The sequence below is a fragment of the Anas platyrhynchos genome, chromosome 1 (assembly GCF_047663525.1).
Source record: "Anas platyrhynchos isolate ZD024472 breed Pekin duck chromosome 1, IASCAAS_PekinDuck_T2T, whole genome shotgun sequence".
Classification (NCBI taxonomy): Eukaryota; Metazoa; Chordata; class Aves; order Anseriformes; family Anatidae; genus Anas; species Anas platyrhynchos.
This window is the reverse complement of record NC_092587.1, coordinates 175,264,294-175,279,945: the sequence shown is the minus strand read 5'-3', so window position 1 is coordinate 175,279,945 and position 15,652 is coordinate 175,264,294. Positions and strand designations below refer to the sequence as shown.

At 42.7% G+C, this 15,652-nt stretch overlaps 1 protein-coding gene across 3 annotated transcripts in view; it reads left to right on the top strand.

Annotated features, from left to right (window-relative positions):
• The window catches only part of ELF1 (E74 like ETS transcription factor 1), a 73,975-nt gene that overhangs the window by 5,915 nt on the left and 52,408 nt on the right, over positions 1 to 15,652 (top strand). The window contains exon 1 of one of the 3 annotated variants that reach the window (XM_027472439.3): positions 5,215 to 5,352. The exons of 1 other annotated variant lie outside the window; for it this stretch is intronic. The gene's annotated coding sequence lies outside the window, so the exon portion shown is untranslated. Of the gene's footprint in view, positions 1 to 5,214; positions 5,353 to 15,458; positions 15,617 to 15,652 lie in introns of those variants that run through there. One more of the 3 variants, XM_072032516.1, reaches the window with a different exon arrangement.

The following is a 15,652-nucleotide window of genomic DNA, read 5'->3' as shown; positions in this document are numbered from 1 at the left end:
AACAACAGAAGTTATGGTGGTGAATTAATTTCGTAACCTGAAACACACGACGGGCTGCTCAAATCAAGTCGAAGTATTACTTACCAAGTTTCTTTTCAGACAGCTTCGTGCTAAAGCTAAAGGTTTAATTTGGCCTGGGAATTGCACTTGAGCCTAGATAGTTATGAGATGATGTTTTATAATTCCATAGCTCGTACTTTTTAATATAACAAACACTTTTTTTTTTTTTCCCTCTGGCAGCTGAACCAGAGTAAATATACTTCAATACTTAAAGTATTTCTTTCCTTAGAAAATTTATTTTATTATGCCTACTATAGGGTAAATGGTACATAAAAGCATGCCAGGATCTGACGTTCTATATTTCACACGATGGTCTTAATTTGATCTTTTTCATTCACACTTGCAAATATCCTCTGAAAATTTTAAGGTAACTAATTGCACTTTCTGTACAGAATGACATCACTGGAAGGTTTCCTATTGAGAATAACTGAAACTTGAGAAGCCTAAGTTCTTGTAAATCATTATCTCTAGACTTGTCAAAAACATGCATACGAGTATTTCTGCTTATTTGGATATACTTAAGCACCAAAGTACTTGTCTCAAATGTGATTTCTAAAATATTTTCCTCAGCTGCTGTACTGAGATGTGTGTGTTTGGGAAAAGAATATGAATACGGTCTTCTAGGGTTTGGCCCTTGCGCCTGTTGCTACGTTCATTGAAGTTAATGATAATGCCCTATTGACTTTGAGTATATACAGAATCTAATTCACTAATAAAGTGCAAATAAGGTTGGAAGTTTTCAGTTAGGAGTTCTAATTAGGTTATTTCATAAATTTCTTCTTGGAAAACGGCAATCAAAGAATCAATAGTAAATTTTGAATCCTACTTTATTATTCCAGTAGTTTGTTATAAATTGGGTCATTATGGAGATGATTATAAGTATCACCATGTGGTGCCTGTTTTGAAAGTGCATTCATGGGTTACAGTTTGCTGTCTCTTGACGTCGTATTGTTAAGTGACTTATGTTGGTCTAAAGGGGATATCAAATCTGAATATAAAATTTATAAAGGGGCAAGATGCATAACTATATAATCTGTATACCTAGAAGCACAAGTCGTGTGCATGTAGGATAATTACGCACCCAGAAAACCAAATTATAAAAGGAATAGTAGTAGGACTGAGTTGTTTGCAAGGTTTGTTTTTTCCTCCCTTCATCAGTGCTGCATGTAATTGTAATCAGGGTAGTCAAGAGTTTGGTGTTTTTATTAAATGTACTATTCTGTATCTGTCACATGTGGACTTCCCGCTCAGTCTGTCATCTGGCACATCTGGGGCCAGTGAAGACAATTCTGCCTGCTCCATAGGATTAGTTTGATTTCCTTGCTTTGTTTTTACACATATATTGTTACTTCTTTTTTTGTTCTTAAAATTGACTATTTCAGATTCACCTGTGTACTCTGCACACTGATATTCTTGTCTCTTTCCTCCATTAATATCATAGTGACATTAAGCAGTAGTATCTCAAGTACCTGGTCATACAGGCATTGATGAAATTTAATGAGGTGTTTCAATTTGCTTGACCTTGTTCTGCAACTCGTTTATGCCTAATGTATTCAAGTAGGAAACTCAGCATGCCGAGTCCTGGTTGAAAGTTGCTCACAAGGTAGCTGCTGCTGCTGCAGCTTCCCTTTCAACATCTGGTGCTGCTCGGAGAGAAGCTGCTGCTTTGTCATTTTAAGAAGCTCATGCATTAATCATGCATTGGTTATTTTGGGGGCGTGCTTGGGGTATTTGGAGGTAGTCACAAGAAGTTTGGTTTTCTGCCTTGAGAAGTGGAAGCGCTGGTGGGAAAGTTACAGGATTCTGCACCCTGCTGCAGATCTTTGGGGACGTTTTTTTGGCAAGGGAGATTGGATAGCATCCAGGCATCTGTTCTTTGTTCTTTATTTTTTTGTTAAGAGATGCTGTGTAAGTGTGGAAATTCAGTGAGCAATGGCAAGGTTTTTCAATGTTGATCACGAGAATGACAGCAGATACATCTGTTTTGCAGGAAACCGAAAGAGCCCACTTCGTCAACAGTTTAAATTACTGAAGAGGCAATAAGGTTATGCTACCCTGTGGCATAGGATTTGCTGTGGTTTTTTTTTTTTGTTGTTTTTTTTTTTTTTAAAGATATATGACAGAGGAAGGGGCACTGTGGGTAAAAGGACAGCAAAACTAGCCAGAAAATGGATAGAGACAGTACTAAGCATTCATATACCACTGTAGGAGCACTGATAATGAAGTGTGGTGATCACGATCGTCGCTGGTAGACGAGCGCAACAGAAGTGAAGCCGCTACAGAGCTCCAGAAGCAAATCCAGTGTGTAGACACTTCAGCAGTATCTTCTCCAGACAGAAATGTTGCCTCAGAAATATGATGTTGTTGCAAATTGGCTTTCAGTCAGCTCTTGTACAGCTCTTCTGCTTGCTCTTCCCCTGCAGGAGAGAAACATCGTGAAGTGGGACAGCACCACCAAACAAAATGGCTGACGTCTAGTCAGTGTGGGTCTCCGCTGGAGACAGTTGTCTTCTAAGTTGATGTTGGGCAGGAAAAGGCACTAACTTCTACACTCTGGCCACCATCACTCTTGCTGAGGGTTAGCACAGAGAGGAACAGGGCTGAGGCCTAAATACGAAGTATGGGACTCATGGTCGCGATGCCATTTACTGTGGTGACCCAGCACTGCCATAGCTGCAGGGGCCACTGCTGTCTTCAGTCACTCACTCCTGCCAGACTGGCCAGATCACTGTGGGGTGAGAAATAAGACTTCTATTTCTGCCAAAACAATCCGTTTTACCTACATGGTTTAAACGGTTAATTTGTGTTAGTTGCAGTGGACTGAGGAACTTAGGTGCCAAAGCTGACGTAGGTTCTGGTAAATACACTGAGATGCTGATGGGGGGTGGGCTGAGGAAGTTGGTGGTGTCTTAGTGGAAGTAGTAGAAAAAAAAAGAAAAAAAAATACTAAGACTTTTTAAATTCAGTTTTCAAATATTAATATTACATGGTAGTGAAACTTTGCTGCTGTTACAGAGGTATTCTTTTAATGAAGGAGTGATCTGGCTTCTGACCATAAATATACTGCAGGCAAGATGTTGAGAGCCAGAACTGTACTTTTTTTTTTATTATTATTATTATTTGCCAATGACCATTTGTGAAAATTATCCAGGACACTTCTGTTGATGTGAAATGTTTTTAATTTCTGGTGATCAAATTTACTGGTATATTTTTATCATTGATTTTCTTTTGGAGTGAGTATGATTGCATCATATTACGTACCATGTCCTAGGTAAATTATTGCATAGCATGCTTGGGGGGAGGGGTGTTGTTTGCTTAAGAGGTCTTCCTATTTTATTTTATTTTTGAGAAGACATTAACTTTTGCAGGTGTTGTATTTTCTCCCTCAGAAATAAAAGCTTCATCAGAAATGCAAGTTTGTGGTCTGTCACTTCTGTCATTACTGTGTGACTGACAGCTGGAAAAGGTCAAATCGTATGAGTGGCTGTTATTGTATTAGCCCCTCATCTTTCTTTAAGTAGTTATTTTTTTCTTTCCCTAAATCTGTACGTTAGCTATAAACTACTGGTTTAATGCTTTCCTGAAGGGAAAAAAAAAAAGTACTTATACAAGGAATTAATTGCCTTTATGGATATATAGTGATATATGCTTCGTATGTTTTAAGACTCAAACTAGGTTCCAGGTCCTATGTATTTGTCTCAGCACCTGTTGAGCATGTTACTTTCTGAATTCTCTAATCCTGTAGGGTTTATGTATTCTCCCTTCTCTTATCTCCGTATTGTTGACAAGAAGTTTAGCAACATTAAATAGTGTTAGAGACTGCTTAGTTCTTTGGAGCTTTTTGTTTATGACGTGTGGTGGACAGGCATATAAAAACTTTGTTTTTGAGGTGTAAAATGATCTGTCACGTATGTTCAGATTTAACTTCCTATTCTGCATATTTTATTATCAGACTGAGCAGTAGTGTTTCAACAGCCACAAGTGTTTGTGCAGGCATGGTTTGAGGGTGAAGGTACGTAGTTCTGGTTCTTTTGTATTGCACTGCGTTTGCACTTGCAGAATGACTGCTTTAGCAAAGGAAGCTATTCTAAAAGGGAAATATTAGGAACAATACTGAATCTGCAGGCTGTGTTAAAGAAACTGGAGGACTGCTAGGAAAAGGTGGCTTTATGAACACTGTAACTGGCACTCCTTTGGATGTGTGGTTTCTAAATCATATTACCATATTCCATTATTTATTTATTTTTAGTAAACTGAAGACGAGTAAAAATAAAAACCTGTGGTTTTCTTTGTCTTTGGTCATTCTGGGGAATGCCCTTTCTTGGGATTGCTTGTTTTATCTGCTAGAAAAAGGCACTGCTAACCAGTACCAGAAATGCAGATAAGTACATTACAGCTCTCTGTGGTTTCTGGCTGGAATGTGGTCGCAGCTTGAAGTCAGGCGTCTCCATGCTTTTGCTGTGTGGAGCCACTGCACCTCCATCTTCTTTATTCCAAAATGTATCTTGAATGTTCAGATGCATGAGGAATTGTGAATATTGCTGGGAATTAATGAAAATTGGGTAGATCAACTTAGGAAGGGAAGGAAGTAGATTAAGGTAGATCCAGAGTAGTTTTCTCCTTCTAACTGGCAGGACGTGAGCCAGAGAAATGAGATACAGAAGAAACTGTGAATAGCCCTGCTGATAAAACAGAGATAGCCTGAACTGCTACAGAATAGCTGGGAGCTAGGTCACTGTGTGCAGAAGAAGCCTGAATGGACTTCATTACCCGTAGTGTAAGGATTTGGGGGGAAGGGTCCTTTTCAAGAACAAAATGTTAGCTTTTACTAAGCAGGCGGAAAACAGACACAAATCTGAATGCTGCTACCAAATAACACTGCAGAACAGTCATATGTAGGTAGATTTCTTTTCCTCTCCTTTCCGCCCCCCTAAATGTTATGATATACGCATGGTGTTGTTTTGAGGACACCTTAAGCATGGATAGGCATTTTTTTTCACCAAGTAAGTGAATAATCAGATTTTCTATGTCAGGGGTTGCAATCAGTGAAGCACTAGAGTGTTCCAGTTAGGTATGAATGACCAAGAGCTCAAGTTCAAGATCTCCTGAGTCCTTTTAGTCGGTCCACAGGGCTTGCTTTGCTGTGGTTTCCAGATGGGGAGGAAGGTACAGAAGAACCTGACCAACGCCGCAGGAGCCACTTGTGGTTGTTAGCTTGGAGTCCGGTGCTGGTGATCAGACCCAAGAGGAGGACAGTGGGGAAACTGGACCAACAAGGTCGCCTCAACATAGGTAGAGTGACCTGCTTGTTGCCTTAGCTGGGGCTGCAAAAATGGCTTTTCAGTGCAGGTATCATTTTCTGTCATGAGGGGTGTGGGAGAGGAAATTAAGTAAGTAACCTGCCACCAGCTCCATTTTATCTCATTAGTGATGGGGTATTTTTTCCCAGAGGTTTCTAAATCTCTGTACCTTTGTTGATTAAACAAAAAACCGAAAGTGATGGATCATCAGAAGATACCTATTGGGGGCTTGTCCAGGCACACCTTGCAAAGGTTTCTGCTCTGCTCAGAGCCAAACAGAGAAGATGGTGTGGGTGATGTCGGATGACGTCTGAAAGGAGCTTCATAACAAGACTGAGTGCACCAAGATGTAAAGAGAGTGAAACAGAGAAGCTAAAGGTGGCCAACTGTGGGGTTTCAGATTAACTGAGGGATGTTCGTCAGACCTCCTTATAATTCCTTTGCAGTGTTTTCTTTCTGAATATGGCTTCCCAGTACTCTGGGTTATATACAGCCATATATTGTGTGTGTATATAAATAATATAGATATGTACAATCTATTTAATAAGCTGGAGAAAATTCTTGATGCTCAGGGCTCAAGATGTTAATCAGTTTGTAGTGGTATATTTACTTCTACCATAGCTGTGTTCTGCTTATTTCTCTGTTTGCTCTATAATGGCATATTTACATTATCTTAAGTGTGTTACTCTTCGGGTATGGTCTAGTTTTGGCTTTATTCTCTCAAGCCTCTCTTGGACTGAGGGTTGACAACATTTGCATAGAAACAAACCTTTACTAGTCCAACTTGAAAGAGAAAAGAAAGGATTTCATCTTGTATTTTGACCTTTCCTATAAAATTCAGTAACTTGACTTAGGGGATACTTCAAATGCAGCATCTAATGAAGTCATGAGTGGGACCCTCTCATCTTCTCCATTCATGGAATAAACCTCACCTACCACAAGTCTTCTCATCCACAAATACTGGCACCCAAAAAACAACGAGAAGTGACTTCAAGGCATTTTCTGACTATGCGATTTTGGATAAGGGTAAGGGGAATGGCCTTGGATTAGTAAGTGTCATTGCCTTTTTTTAAAAAAGCTTGTGTGGTTGTGCTAATATTGATGTTCTGCAGGGTGGAAGGCTGATGTGTGAAGCGGTGAGAGCCTGGGTATAATTTTCTGTAGCTAAGTGGGACTAGCAAGGAAAAGGCAATATATTTACAGATTGTATTATCAACACCCCCCACGCACACACACAGACGCATCGCAGAATAGAGGAGCGTGGAGGAAAACAATCCTTGAGTCAGGACAACCACTCCGTGATTGTATGTACTTTTCCCCCTTCTTCTATTTTGTTTTGTCTATTTAGATTAAAAGGTCTTCACTGTAGTATTTTTGCCCTGCAGATCTGTAAGGGCCCCAGCCCCTCCTTGCCCAGTGGCATCCCATCGCAACACCTGCAGGCATCCAGCTACAATTTCACCCTAAAAAAATGTAAAAGTGCATTGTTTGATGATACTGGTGGCTTTGCAGTAGGAGGCATTGGGCCTGGTGGTGTTTTTCCTGTTTGCTACGTGGGCTGCTAGTTGACATTTCATGGTACAAGTGAATTTTCCAATGTGTTGTATAATTTTGTTTCATAATTCCTGTCCCTCCAGATCTGACTGCTGCCAAAATGTGCACATACGATATACACATGTAGCTCTGAAAACAAACACTCGCTGAATAATGGCTCTTTCTTGACTAGTCTGGGTGAAAATCGCTGTGTTTTCAGAAGGCGGAGTCAAACCCTGGGGTCAAAGTCTTTTAGATGTAGGGTGTTTGGGATCTGCTTTCTTCATTTGGGATTTTCATTTGGGAAAGCATCGGTCTGCTGCAAGCAATTAAGGATTAGCAATAAAGGAATTAAAGGATGTTTGTTTAGGGCTTGTTTAGGGCCGTTAGTTTTCTTGTAGAACAGCGTAGCAGGGAGAAAGCTGCTCTGAACTTGTACAAAGCAGCAAATGTTCAACGAGGCCTGAGGATGTGCAATTAATCTAAAACAAAAATAATACAGAAAAAGTCATTTTCTTTACCCTTTCCCTTTCCTGAGTGAGATCATCGACTGCCTCAAGAAAAGCTCTTTTAATTACTTGGAATATTAAAATGAAATTAGTCTGATGCCGCTCTTCACTAGTGGTTGAAATATGGGAAGGTTTCTGTGACCATAGTCGCAATTAGTGTCTTTCTGTCTGATTCTCAAAGCTGGAAAACATTACTAAAGTGTCTAACAAGGGGAACACTGGAAGTGAGAGTTCAAGAAATAAAGTTGGGCATAGAAAAGCAGTGGATGAAACTTTGCATTTAGGCTACCAGCCTAGGATCTGAGTGTTCTGCTGTCTGATGTAGGTCTCACCTGTCCCTTGATGGGAGAGGGAGTTAAAATCTTTCCAGTCTGGCTAGCTCCAGTTTTTTTTTCCTCAAAGCTGGGGAGCCCTCTGTAAGTGAAGGACAAAATGGGTTCTAAGGTGAAACATGAACACAGAGATGCTGAATTTCCAGTATCGGACTAAAATAATAATCACTAATGTATACATAGTGATTGTATAGTGCTTTGGATGGAGCATTGAGGATACTAAGTGTTTTTTAAGTCTTGGGGAAATGACAGACTGCTCAAGGAGACTGCTGAGCTCCCTCCATTAAGTAAATGACCTCGGTTAGTGGAAAGCAGGAGAAAAATGCCATGTATGAAATCATGCCTGCTCTAATATCCTCTCGTTCTCTTAGCCTCTGGTGCCTGATGTTGTTTTCGTGGCCCCCTGAACTACAGGGTAAAGACAGATGATTCCTGTGAAGCTTTTAGAAAACGCTTAATGGGAGCAGCAATTTTCTTTGAAGCTAGGCCTTTATGTAAGCATGCAGTAGTGTCTTCTAGGATACATCTGCTTGTCGCACCTCATGTTTATGGGCAAAGGACCAAAAGAGGTGAAGATTTGGTGTCTTAGAGCGATCCACAGAACTGTAATCTGTGATTTCTTTTAGAACAGCTCACCAGGACAAAGATCAGCGTGGAGACACAGCTTCTGTTTGTGCAAGCAGCTTGAAATTTAGCCGCGAGATCGCAGGGTTGGCCTTCCAGCTGTCAGTCCCCCTTATCTGTAGCCCAAGCTCCCTGATACCCCCACTTTTTCTTTCCTGTAATCTCCTTTTTTTTTTCCCCTTGTCTCTTCTCCATGATTCATGTATGCATCAGTTGACTAATGGACCATGTATTTGGGCAGGTAAGGCAGCCACTAAAAGTATCGATCGCTTCCTGAATGAGCACGTGAGCGGCTCATGTTTCTGGCTAACTGGTCTTTAATAGCCAGCCCTCCACCTGAATGAGCTGCAATGGAAAATGTATTTATTTAAACGAGCTTAATTTTTTTTTTGCTTATGCTGTTGTTGGAGTTTTGTTTTTTTTCCTCCTGCCTCTCCAAGTTAGCCCTCTTATCTTTCCCCACTAATTAGAGCAGCTGGACGAGCGGTAATAAACACACTTTCCTTTCCTTTGTGCTCGTATCCTGAGCAGTGCCAAAATACTCTCTTGTGCTCTCATCTGGGCATATTTATGGAGCTTCTAAAAATCGATGTGTATCAAGATTTCCTTTTTTTCTGTAAACGAGGCCTGCATCTGTACCGGGAGCCCGCCCAAGCGCGTGAGGTAGGCGGCATGGCCGGCCTGGGGCTGCGGGGCCGAAAGGACAACGAAAATCGGACGGGAAGCCAACAGTTTTTCATCTGACTGGAGCTGTGGAAAATGTTGTCCCTACGTGTGCATGTGTTGGATGCCGTCTGTTATTGTCTGAAACACAAATGTGCATAAATAGTTCCGTGGTGCTGGTTCGAGGTATCAACATCCATTTCCTGTGGCGCGGCTGACTTTCTGGGGCTGTGCCGTCTCCGCAGCCTAACTCCCCAGCCTTTAAAAAAAAAAAAAAAAAAAAAAAAGAAAGAAAGAAAAGAGGGAAAAAAAATAAAATAAGGGCAGCTGCAAAAGCACAGCATTGGGCCCAGAGTTGTCCAGCAAAAGGGCGGTGTCTGGCTGCTCTCCCTTAGGAGGGAGCTTGGTGGGGAACATGGCGATCCCTCCCCCTGGCCGCTCTGGCTGTATAAAGGCCAAACAATAATAGTAATGCGAACGTCGTCCTGCTCGAACTTCTGTGCCGATCTGTGAGCCTGTCTCAGGCTACACCGAATATTTTGTCCGTGAATAACAACATTCCTTGCATAGAAACTTTTTTTTTCAGCTCGAAGCTTCATTCTTGTTTTGATTTTTCTACTGATAAATATAGATGTGAAAAAAAAAATCCAGTGTTCACGGCGGATTTTTTTTTTTCCTAATGTGTGTTTATTATTCATGAATGTGTTGCAACATCCAAAAATGTAACGAGTGACTCACAGTTCGAGAACAGAAAAAATATAGCTTTTTAATGAGGACTCCTTAGTGGGCTGCAGACTGTCCCAGTTAAGAGGCCGCAGTTTGATTGTATCAAACTCATCCAGTCCTTGCTCATCCAGTCCAGAACCATATGTTTGCAAATATTTGGTTTTATTTTTTGTATTACTATTTATTTTGGTGTAAGAAAGGAGGGGAAAAAAAAAGATAAAAAAAAAAAACAACAACAAAAGCTAAGTTTACTGTTATCGGCGTAGTAACATCTCTTGTAGTTGTAATAGTTGCAGGATCTTGTAGTTGTAGATAAGAGGTTTGTATTCTTATAAATTATCTTTGCAAGGACTCCTGAGCAAAGAGAACAACCCTGTTAAGGCAATAGACCTCTGAAGGAGTGTAATAGTAGGGGATCAGAAGCTCAACTTGTGGGATGATCTACTGATTTATTTCAAGAATCAGTATTGTCTTTCAGGAAATACTGCTTCTTATTTTTTGGAAAATTGAACTTTTTCTTTCATTTGTACGGTTTTGAACTTTACCAGTCTCATTTCATGCTCAGTATCCTTTCACCTCTCTGTCCTTCTTGCACAATAGGAGGAAACCCATATTTGCTTGAAAGCAAGGTGAGTGCAAACCCACAGAAATAGGTAGGTGACCTAATACTTGCCTTTCAAGCCGGCTGTATACACAGGTGATCGTTTCCTTTTGAATGCCATGAATCTAGCAGTCAGGATTGTATAGCTTTGTATCATCCTGAAGTAAATTTTTCAAGATTTCCCAGAGCTGTTACGCACTGTCTGAGAATTCAGCATAAAAGCATGGCACTTCTGTGCCCTTGCAGTCCTCTTGGGACAGCCAGTAATTATTACCATGCAAAAATGAGATCATTTTGGCTTTATTTATTGCAAGTATTTAGCATTGAGGAGTCTTAGTGAGGTGTTCTGTATATTAAGTGGCATTACTTTTATGGTCTATAACTACATTTGAGTGTTGAGTAGAATGGCACCACCTTGAGTCTCCCACCTTGTTTCCACCTGTAGATTGAAACTGCGATTCCTGTCTGTTTTTTTCAGGGAGTAAGCTCTTCTAGATTAAAAAAATAATAATAAATTCAGATGGAATTACCCAGTCATTTTCATAAAACACATTTCTCTGCCCATTTATTTCTCAAGTCTTTCCATCAGTTGCCTTCTTTGTTGTATGATGGGACAGGGTCTAGAGACAGTATTTAAAGCTAAAAGGGCTATTGGTCTTTCTGGATCACTTTAGTATCCCCAAATGAAGGACTGGGAAGTGGTGAATTGAAAGTGATTTGTGTTTCAGGATGTGACTGTCTTGTTTGCCTGTCTGACTGGGGTTAGATGAAGCACAATGATTTCTCCTGGCTGCACTTGCAGATCATGGTTTCATTCTTTGTTTTGTAATTTTTGGGCATCAGAATTCTACTCAGAAGTTGTATGGGTTGTAAATTTGTCCTGTTTTGATGTCCTTGTTTTATTGTCTCATCTGTGGGTCTAAACGTGTAACTTCCGTCATATTCATTGGCAGGTATATTTTTAGGATGGTAAATGACTTCCAGTGCCCTTTCCGAAACAAATGCACAAATGGCATGAGGAGGGATGGTGAGCCAGAGTTGGATTGGGCTGAGAGTCACCGGTTTAAGTGGTGTGGTTGTCCCTCCTCCCTGCCTGGATCATCCCCTGGATAACACGCCTCCTTTTTTTTTTTCAGCCAACATGCAATCCTGTGATTCTTAGGGTGAAAAACCCTATTGCTCAGCCAGCCTAGCAGGGTGCTTCGCTACCACCCACGAAAGGGAGGTCCTCTGCCTTTTGCTGGCAGTGCTCGCTCATCGCAGCCCTTTCAGAGCTGATTCAACTCGCTAACCACACAGAGAGCTGCTGATGCTCCCCACCCACCTCGGTCAGCTTTCTGCCACGTTCATGTGTCAAAGCAGGTCACTGGAAGGTTTAAGGGGTACCACGTGGACCCGAACCAAAGCAGGGAGAGGATGGGGGGGAGAGAAAAGTGCGGTCGGGGTTGGTAGAGGAGTGTCAGAGAGAAGCTCGAGCGTGGCACTTGCGGCTGAGATGGGATCAGGAGCTATCTCGAGTCAGAGCTGTGTTTACTGCCTGGATTTTTGCAATTCTTCCCCTCCTGAGTCTGTTTATCAGTAGAGAGGAGGGCATAGCCACATCTTAAAAACACATTCTTAGAAATACTGAAAGGTAGTGTTTCTTACCAGAGGCAAACCTGTAACCAAAGGAGGAAAGCACGAACTTAAAAGGACAAGGAAAAGTGACTGTGCAAATAGGTTGTCCTTGAGGCTTGCCATCTCTGAGATGTGACCTAGGAATACCTCAGAGGTGATCCAAGAAGGGTTTGTGCAAGGCTGTGCAAGGTCAGGGGTTTGCAGCTGTGTGGGATGTTGCTGTTCTGCTGGCGAAGGCAGCTGTCTTGCCACATTCGGTAGGAAACACTGGATGCAAACCTGGAGGTATAAGATGGATGAGGTTAAAGCTCTCCGGTGCTTGGTTGTGAATCCATTGCATTTGAAACATTTCTCTCACCACTTCTGCTACTTGGGCTTAAATTTCTGGAGGCTTGGAGTTTCCTGACCACAGGGTTGCAAACGACTCTTGTGTATTTTGAAAGATGACAGCATTTATTATCTGAAGGCTTCTGATCAGACGTAGGATGACCAGGTTACCTTCCCTCCCAGCCTGTGAGAACACCGGCCTGTCCAACACATGCTTTATTTACTGCCACTTTCCATTTCCTACAATTCAGCTAAAGTTCAGGTGACCATCACAGTGAGTCAGTGGAGTGTTTCCTCTCAAATTCATTGTGCTCTGTGCTCAGCCTGCACCAAAACATCACTGAACCATACCTTAAAGGGCACATTAAGAACCGATAGCTGTGAGGACTGCGCTCTAGGCATCCAAAAACCCTGGGTTCTGAATTTCTCCTTTTGATTTGTGATTAAATAGTTGAACAGTGAATTTTTATATATCTGACGTCTCTTAGCGTAGACCTCCTCGGTGGATAGGAACAAGTTACCTCGCAATCTCTTGATGCAGTTTCTCCATCTGTAAATATTTGGGTCATTGTGCATTTGGCAGCGTTAGACTGAAACTGCTGTGGGTTTCTGTGTTTTTTGTGGCACCTGCTGCAGAGGGAGGTGCCAGTCCACAAGTCCCAGTTACCGGGACAGAGAGACCACAGCACTAAAATGCTGGAGCAGTACCAACACAGTTTCTTGGTGTAGATAAGGAGAGAGAAGGGTGCAAGAGCTGAGGTGCTAGCTTTAGGTTTGGGTGAAGGTTGGTTCAAGTTTCGCCCTTTTGTACGCATGCAGGTGATTTTGGGCATGTGGCTGGGGGGTTCATCCCATGTTTGTGAATGGGATTATTAGTACTTCTTTCCTACAGAGACACCTGAGATTAAATACGTTGCAAAGCTTGAGATTTTTATCCAGTGGTAAACCGGAGCCTTCCCTTCAGCCTGAAGAAGCCCCCTTCAGCACGTGTGGCTGTGGGAGCCAGGGCCAACACAAGCTTGAGAATTTGATCACGCTGTATTTATTTATTTGTGCAGCCTCAACTTTTTCGGCGGGTTGGTTCCCCCGCCCGCTTCGCTGCGCGGCTACGCAAATATTTGCGCGGGGAAACAGCGGGGGGAGTAGCTCGGGGTGAGCAATATGCAGCCGGGATGGAGGGGAAAAGCTGTTTGAATTGGCTTTGGCCACGCTGTTGGTCAGTGTCTAGCTATGTCTTTGGGGCAAATGGTGGTGCGAATTTCATAGAGATACTCATCGCGGCAATGGGCAAGCTCACTTCTCTAAGCCAGGCTCATAATCGGAAAAAAAACCTTATACAGTACTAGGGATGAACATCCACCTGCGTTATCTCTTGCTAAATATTTCTGCATTTTGTGTGAGCTTTTAAAAATATATATATTGCTTCCAGATTTAGCCTAGAAGCAGCAAAATGTTTGCATACTTTGTGGTCATACATCACTCTGAATGATTTTTCTATTTGGTTGATTGCCTGGATAAGACTCCTGCTTTTTTTTTTTTTTTTTAATTTCCCTGTAAAACATAACTATTAGACTTTCTTTAATAATTAAAATGGTGCTCTCCCCGTGTCTGTGTTAGCGTCCTTGTAACTGCTGAGCAGCTGGGTCAGATTTCTCCCCTCAGAGCCCCATGATTTTAAAGTGCTAGAAACAAATGCTTTCAGAAGTAAGATTATATTAGAATGAAGCTGTTGGAGAGAGGGAAAAATGCATCTGTCACAAGTGGTGGAAAATATACAGTGACTAAAATAACGTTGTGGTGTTTCCTCCATGTGGTTTCTTTTTTCACCCGAGAAATACAAATGAAGACACATTTTGATAAAGAGCTGTAGTGAAGCTACGTGAGTAGTGACTTAAGTGGTGACTACTTGGTAAATCATAGAAGAAAAAAAAAACAAAACAACAAAAACTCTTCTGCTGCTCTGCTTGCTGTTGTTTTCTTCAAGTCTTCCTCTAAAGTAGGCTGCAAAGTAATGGGATAAAAAATGTTTATTAAAATAATACCTGCGTATCTGTTCCTTACACAGTAAACTGGGAGCCACTTTTGCCATGCAGAAGATATCATAGGGACCAAATTAATTGCAAGTAAAACTGGAATTTTCTTTTCGGTTACTGAACCTGTACAGTAGTTGGAGATATTAATGTCCCTAAGACAATGAGTTTTGCTCAGTGAATCACCTGTTGGACTGATGTTTAATTATTACTAGGGGGTGTTTAATTACTGCAACATTCACTCATGTTTGAAGTTTTTTCCATTTGTTTGCTAGAGGCAGCTTAAGGCTTTTATGCCTGTCTTGGTACAAGTGTACAAAGTCACCTCAGCTGCCTTCTTTCCTCTGGTTACCCCCTCCTGTCTGCACGGTTTGGGGTCTGTGCCATGCCATCCCCATGCTTTGTGGTTCCGAAGTGGCACGTTGGACGCTGTCCTTCTGGAAATTAGCTTTGTAGTGGAAGTTGAATGCACGTGCCAGCCTGCAAACCCTGCTTGTGCTTACCCTTCCCACCAACGCAGGAGGGAAAGAAATCTGTCCTTATTGTATCTATAAGCCCCATCCACAGCCTTCAAGTTGCTTTCCTCTGCATGTTGGGTGGCTTGGGGCTGGACTGTGTTGATCGGGTGCTTATTTAGCACCACATTTGGGTTAGGAAGATGAGGAGCATGCTGGAAATTCACTGAGATATTCTCACAAGCCCCAGGTGTTGAGGTGCTACAGGGGTGAGGAGCGTGTGAGAAGTTCACTGAGATGCTGTCAAAAGCCTGAGGGACGCGGGTGCCACGGATCTCACTGAGTTGGTGAAAAATGGTGTGGGGACTGTGTCTCCCTGGGTGATTTGGGGTGCTCCCTAGGTTTTATTTTTTGGGGGGTTTAGTGTGAGCACTGTGGTGGGTACCAAACAGAAGTGGCTGTGGGACATCTTGTGTGTCATGAGGGTGGCTGAGGCAGGACGTGAGGCAAAGACACGGCTTTGAGGACAGGGACGGGCGAGCTGAGGTGCCAAAAAGGGCTTTGCCCTGGGGCCAGGACACATGTGGGGACCCAGCAGGGCACCAAGGCCGCACCTGCCCGGCGGGGCACAGCGGGCACCGAAACCCGGGGTCGTCGCCGCCACCTGCGGGCCGAGCCCGGCCGTGAGGCGGCCGCCGCCCGGGGCGTGCCGAGCCGAGCTGAGCCGGGCCGAGCCCAGCCCGGCCCCGCGGTGAGTCACCGGCCGGGGCCCGGGCACCACTTCCCCCCCTTTCGGCAGGAGCCATTTTAAGTGCACGGAGGAGCTGCGGGGCGGCCCGGTACGTGCCGGGCTGGGCGGGGGGAGCGCTGCCAGC